The following is a 7,267-nucleotide window of genomic DNA, read 5'->3' as shown; positions in this document are numbered from 1 at the left end:
GGTTTTTATTCCATGCAATTTCGTGTTAAAAGGATCCCCCTCGCTTTCCCCCCAGCTCTATCTTAAAACTTAACATCACAATGTTCGGAGCCAAATCACTTAGGTAAGGCCCACTAATCTCTTCCAAGGGAAAAAAGATTAACAGTAGCAAAATTAATTTTCTTAACCCTATACGTGTCTATTATTACTCAGCCTTCAAGACTTTTAGAATCAACCAAATCACAAGGCCAACCATCTCTCCTCCCCACCCCACAGACACCTTTGTCTGGAAACAGAGAGTGGACCAGAAGACTGAAATTCCAATGTCAAGGAATGAAAGGAATTATGAATCCAATCTCTCTTTGGCCAAGGTTGGAATATTGACATCCAAGGAAGCACAATCAAATAGTGCTGGTTGTCTTCTTACCCGCAAGTGTGTGCCTGCAAGTCTATGGAGTTACTTACATTGCCTATATTCTTTTTTTTAAATAATATTTTATCCTCCCCCAATTACGTGTTAAAACAACGTTCCCTATATTCTCATGTAGGTGAAAGCTGTATTAGGAGCCTGACTTTGCTTGTGGAGGCAGCTTCTCTCCAGGAAGAAGTCAACAAATTGTACCCTCTAAGGAGAGACCCTTCCTGGAAGGAAAGGCTATATTTTCTTGGGCTGTATCAACTGATAATAAGCCTAGGATCTGCAAAAAAAATTTTGTTTCAGACAAGTAAAATTTTAATAAAAATGTAAGGAATTAAGACTCTCTCTGACTCCTAGAGCCTCAATTGCTTTATCTGTACCATGATGCAGCTTAATCCTAAAGTACCTTCTTGATGTGACATGTGTTAACTCTAGGATTTGTGGCATGGTATAATAGAGAACTGGCTATAGGGTCAGGATGACCTGTGTTCAAGTCCCAACTCTTCACACATACTAGCTGTGTGACCTTGGACAAGTCACTTAACTTCTCAAGGTTCCAAGCAACTCCCTAAGACTTTTAGTCACAGGGAAAGTGCTGAGCTTCCTCACCTGGGAGTCCCTTTTGCCAATGAAATGAAAAGCCCATTCCCTATGTTGTCTCAATATCCTACTTCAGACAAGTGAGTTTTGCTGCCAACAGACTCCTAGCCCAGAGTGGCATTCGATGCAAGGGATTTGGAAATGTGTATTCATAAAAAACAATTAGAAAACTATAAAATATATGGCAGTGCCCTTGAAGTTAACATATTTGTGCTAAGAGTTAAAATGTGCAAGGTGGTTGGAAGGGAGGTTGAGAATCCGTTTTTTTTTTTTTTATTTAGTATCTTATTTTTCGCCAGTTACATGTAAAAACAATTTTAACATTCATTTTTAAAACTTGGAATTTCAAATTCTCTCTTTTCCTCCCCATCCCTTCTCATTGAGAAGGCAAGCAATTCAATATGTTATACATGTGTAGTTATCCAAGACATTTCCATAATAGTCATGTTGTGAAAGACAACTATATTTCCCTCCTTCCTATCCTGCCCCGTTTATGCTATTCTCTCTCTCCTTTCATCCTGTTCCTCCTCAAAAGTGTTTTGCTTCTGATTACCCCCTCCCCCAATCTATCCTCATTTCTATCACCCCCACCTTCTTTTATCCCCTCCCCCTCTACTTTCTTGTACGGTAAGATAGGTTTCTATACCCAGCTGAGTGTGTATGTTATTTCCTCTTTGAGCCAATTCTGATGAGAGTAAGGTTCACTCACTCCTCACCTCCCACCTCTACCTCTCCCTTTTTCTTTTTCCCAGTACATTCCTCTCTCACCTCTTTAATTTTTTAGATATCATCCCTTCATATATATACTCCTTCATATATGTGTGTGTGTGTGTATATATATATATATATATATATATATATGCACATCCCTTCTATATATACTCCTAACTACTCAAATAATGAGAAAGGTCTTATGAGTTACTGTGTTGGTAAGCAAAATGGGCTCCTTAGCACTTAGTTCAACAAGTGCCCTTGAAGAGTTTGGCTTTTGTTTGCTTTGAGTAATTCAGTGTATTTCATTGAGTCTTATTAAGTGCTAAGCCCCAGGCCCAAACCCCTATTAGGTGTAAAACCTATGTGGGCATAGATTGGCAACTAAGGTGGGGCCCAAGGTGGGGCTAACTCCAGGGAGGGCCTAGTTTACATGTCTGGGACAGCAGAGGCTTTTAGACCATGTGGGTTTAAGTCTGCCTCTTTGTGAGGATTCTAGGTCACGTGGGTGAGTCACATGTGTGACTCACCCCTGACCCTGAAAAAGATATAAAACCAGGGGTTGGCTGTCTCTTCTTTGGAGCTCTTTCCCACAGCCGTGGTGGCGCGAATGACTCTGGGCCAGCCCTTGTTCTGAGCTCCCGGGCTGAACCTAAATGTTGGTAACTATGAATCTGTATTTGGTCTGTCGATGTTTGTAATTTGTTTGTATTTTTTTCTGAAGTTTAGGGTGCTGGTTTTTTCCCCTGAACTAAGTGAATGCTGTCTCTATGCTGGATTAAAGTAAACTTGTCAACCCCTTCACCTTGCTTTCCTTAGTTAAGCAGGTCAAAAGAACCTGTGCTGTTGGCAGCTTTCTGGGTGCTGGCTGTGGGTGGATCTTACACCCCCAAAAATATCACCTTTCCATGTAGGAATGTAAACAATTTAATAAGTCCCTTATAATTTCTCTTTCTTGTTTACCTTTTCATGCTTCTCTTGAGTCTCGTATTTGAAAGTCAGATTTTCTATTTAGCTTTGGTCTTCTCTCAAGAATGCATGAGATTCCTCTATTTCATCAAATATCAAATTTTTCCCCTCATGGATTATCCTCAGTTCTGTTGGGTAGGCAGTTCTTGGCTGTAATCCTAGCTCCTTTGTCCTCTGGAGTATCATATTCCAAGCCCTGTGATCCTTTAATGCAGAAGCTGCTAAATCTTGTTATCCTGATTGTGGCTCCATGATACTTGAATTGTTTCTTTCTGGCTGCTTGTAATATTTTCTCCTTAACCTGGGAACTCTGGAATTTTCATTTTGGGGTCTCTTTCAGGAGTTGATCAGTGGATTCTTTCAATTTCTATTTTACCCTCTGGTTCTAGAATATCAGGGTAGTTTTCCTTGATGATTTCTTGAAAGATGATGGCCAGGTTCTGTTTTTGATCATAGCTTTCAGGTAGTCCAATAATTTTAAATTTATTCTCCTGCAACTATTTTCCAGGTCAGTTATTTTTCCAATGAGATATTTCACATTGTCTTCTATTTTTTTTTATCCTTTTGGTTTTGTTTTATAATTTCTTGATTTCTCATAGAGTCATTAGCTTCCATTTACTCCATTCTAATTTTTAAGGAATTATTTTCTTCAGTGAGCTTCTGGACCTCCTTTTCAATTTGACCAACTCTGCTTTTTAAAGCATTCTTCTCCTCATTGGCTTTTTGGACCTCTTTTACCATTTGGTCTATTTTTAAGGTGTTATTTTCTTCAGTATTTGTTTGGGTCTCCTTTGCCAAGCTGTTGTTTTTCATGATTTTCTTGCATCAGTCTTATTTCTCTTCCCAATTTTTCCTCTACTTCTCTTAGTTGATTTTCAAAATCCTTTTTGAGCTCTTTCACGGATTGTGACCAACTCATATTTTTCTTGGAGGCTTTGGTTGTAGGAGTTTTGACTTTGTTGTCTTCTTTTGATTGTGTGTTTTGATCTTCCTTGTCACCAAAATAAGTTTCTATAGTTAGAGTTTTTTTTTCCATTGTTTGCTCATTTTCCCACTCTATTTCTTGACTTTTTAGCTCTATGTTAAGGTAGGGCTCTGCTTCCAGTGTGGAAACAAAACCCCAAACTTCAGGGGTTTTGTGCAGCTATTTTTGGAGATGCTCCTAAGGACCTATAAATTTTCAGTTCTTCCAAAGGGTATGATCTAAGGAGAGGTGTTTACTCCTCTCCTGGCCTGTGCTCTGGTCTGTGAACAGCAACAAACACTCTTTTCTGCTCTAGAACTGTGAGGAGGGTCCCCTCTCTACTGCTGTCACAAGCTTTGTTGTGCCAGCACTCTGCCTCACCCCAAGACTGCCACCCAAGACTTTGATCCAGATCCAAGTATAGCCAAAGCAATAAAGTCTTGCTTTGGTGCTAGCAAAGAGACCCCTGTGATCTCCTTCTGATCAGTGGTTTGATCCCCTTACTGTCTATGGGCTGAGAGCTCCAGAAGCAGCCACAGCCTCTGCCACTGCTGCTGCCACTGCCACTGCCACTGCTGCTACAGATTGTCACTCCCAAGGCCTGCTCCTGGTTTTCTGGGGCCAGGACAATGCTGGCATAGCCTGCAATGAACCGTGCTCCTCTCTCACCCAGGTCCAACAGACCTTTCCTACTGACCTTCTATGTTATCTTTGGCATCTATGGGCTGAGAAGTCTGGAGACTGCCACTGCTTCCAGTGATTCAGTCCCCTGAGGCCTGCTCCAGGTTTGCTGGAGCCCCAGTCTGTGCTGATGCAGCCTGTGCTGGACTGTGCTCCTCTCTGAGCCTGGTGCAACAGACTTTTCCTGTCGACCTTCCTGAAAATTTGTTTCATTCTGTCTCTTTGTGAGTTCTGTTGCTTTAGAATTTGTTTAGAATCATTTTTTAAAGATATTTGGAGGGGCTTGGGGGAGAAGCTCAGGCAAGTCCTTGTCTTTACTCTGCCATCTTGGCTCTGCCCCTGAAAGTCAGTTTTGCAACAGTGCCCATGCTAGCATCCTCTGCTAGTTTCTTGTTGACCCTCATTTCTGCCCTCAAGATTTGACCAGGTTTAGGCCAGAGTGTGAACAAATTCTTAGGCGGGGAGGGTATAGGGTCATATATTTAGAACTGAAAGATACCTTAATCTAATCCTCTCATTTTATATATGAAGAAACTGAAGCTAAGAAAGATTAAGCAATTTAGCCAAGGTCAAAGGGGCAATAAATGGCAGAGTTGAGGTTTGAATCCACATTCACTGAGTCCAAACCCAACAGTCTCTCGCCTGTACTCTTTTGTCTTGTGTTCTTCTCTGCTCAAAATACCTTAGACCTTCAGGCAGCAAGGGGCAGCCAAGGGTACCCTGGAGTGCAATGTTTGCCCTATTCACATGCTCATCAAAAAGTTTTTGTCATTTATCTTTCCAGATATTGCTCAGATATATGCAAAGTGGTTTGTTTTGCTTCTAAATTACAGACTGACAAAACTTGGGCATAGTTCTGAGTGGCCTCCTGTGAGATAAAACATGGCTATTCAGTATCAGTGCCAGGGAGACCTTGTATTGTGGAGAAGGAAGTGATAATGAGTGGAGTACCTGTCTGCTCAGAGCACAAGAGCTATTTTCATGAGACTCTGTTAGTGTCCTGTGGCTTCGCGAAGGAGTCAGTTCAAACTGCTACATGAGTAAGGTAAGTGTCTGGTCACCTAAAGCTTTCTGTTGGGCTTCCCTTGATTGGTCCTCTTCCTTCTCTATACTTTATGCCACATGATCATCGTTGTTTTTGTTGAGTCATTTTAGTGCTTTCTGACTCTTTATGACCCCATTTGGGGTTTTCTTAACAAAGATATTGGAGTGGTTTGCCATTTCCTTCTCCAACTTATTTTTACAGATGAGGAAACTGAGGCAGAGTTAAGTGACTTGCATGCCTTCTTTATATGAGAAAATTTGTCTCAGTCTACTTCTCTCTTCCCTCTTCTTCTCTATATCCTTTTTCCCCACCCCTACATTCTTTTTTTGGAGATCATCCTGACATGATCAAGTCACACCTACACCTCCTTTCTATGCTGACTCCTTCTGACTGCCCTAATAATGATAAAGTTCTTAGGGGTTACATGTATCATCTTTCCATATAAGAACACAAACAGTTTAACTCCATTGATTACTCATGATGATTACTCATTCATATTTACCCTTTTATGCTTCCCTTGAGTCCTCTGTTTGAATGATAAAGTTTCTATTCAGCTCTTGTTTTCTCATCAGGAATGCTAAGAAGTCCTCTATCTCATTAAAGATCTGTATTTTTTCTCCTGAAGGATTAAAACCAGTTTTGCCAGGTAAGTTATTCCTGGTTGTAATCCTAGCTCTTTTATCCTCCAGAATATTCCAAACCCTCCATTCTTTTAACATGGAAGCTGCTAAATCTTGTGTGATCTCCGTTGTGGCTCTACATTATTTGAATGGTTTCTTTTTGGCTGCTTACACTATTTTCTTTGACCTGAGAGCTCTGGCATTTGGCTATAATATTCCTGGGAGTTTTCATTTGGGGATCTCTTTCAGGAGGTGATCAGTGGATTCTTTCAATTTCTATTTTACCTTCTGGATCTAAGATATCAAGGCAGTTTTCCTTTATACAAATTTTTGGAATATGATGTCCAGGCTCTTTTTTGATTGTGGCGGTAGTTTAATAATTCTTAACTTATTTCTCCTGGATCTATTTTCCAGGTCCGTTGTTTTTCTGATGAAACATTTTACATTTTCTTCCATTTTTTTCATTCTTTTGATTTTATTTTGTTGAGGGGGAAAAATCCAGGGATTCAGGGATCCCAAAACTAAAGTTCCCAGGACTGGAGTTCCAGGTTGAGGGGGAGTACCCCTCAAGGATCCGAGTACTGGAGAGGGTCAGGGCTGTCCAGAATGAATTCACGATCTCAAGCATTCTTTAAGTCAAGTTGGCAAAGATTTGTTACACTTTACAGTGGGCAAGAGTTCTTAGGGAACCTGCAACCTTAGAGGGGTGCAGGGAGAGCTTAAATACAAGATTTGGGGGTGAAACATGTCAATTAGGTGTTTTGGGGGGGGATTAGAGAGTGGTTAAGGGGCGGTCAGTTCTCAAAGGAGCATGCACTTTTTGTATCTACTGCACAGGCATATTACCCAGAGTTCACTGGGAAATAGCCCAAGGGGGGGCTACTAGGGGGATGGGGTTTTTACTGTGAAACATCACTAAGTTAACAATCCGTCAGGGCTAACAAGCAATCTCTATGTAGCTTCTCATCTAATGTCTTGTTAGACAAAATACTATGTCTAAGATACATATTAGAAAGGTCAATAAGTAGTAGATAAGGTCATGACTCAGTGCACAGTCAAATATCAGCATCCAGGAATCAATCTATAGATAGGTGCAGCTGCTTACTGAGGAAGGAGCAGAGATAAGCTGGGGCACACTGCCATTTAGCTAGAGAGAAACTGCCTGGGACAGAATGTGTTTTAGAACTGGGATTCAGGCACAGGCATCTAAAGAGAGGCTGTTAGGGTTCAAGCACAAGCACCTCATCAGTTTGATTGTTGCTTGATGTCTCATGGAGTCA

This window comes from Trichosurus vulpecula, chromosome 5, assembly GCF_011100635.1.
Source record: "Trichosurus vulpecula isolate mTriVul1 chromosome 5, mTriVul1.pri, whole genome shotgun sequence".
NCBI lineage: Eukaryota > Metazoa > Chordata > Mammalia > Diprotodontia > Phalangeridae > Trichosurus > Trichosurus vulpecula.
Note: the sequence above shows the minus strand (reverse complement) of the source record.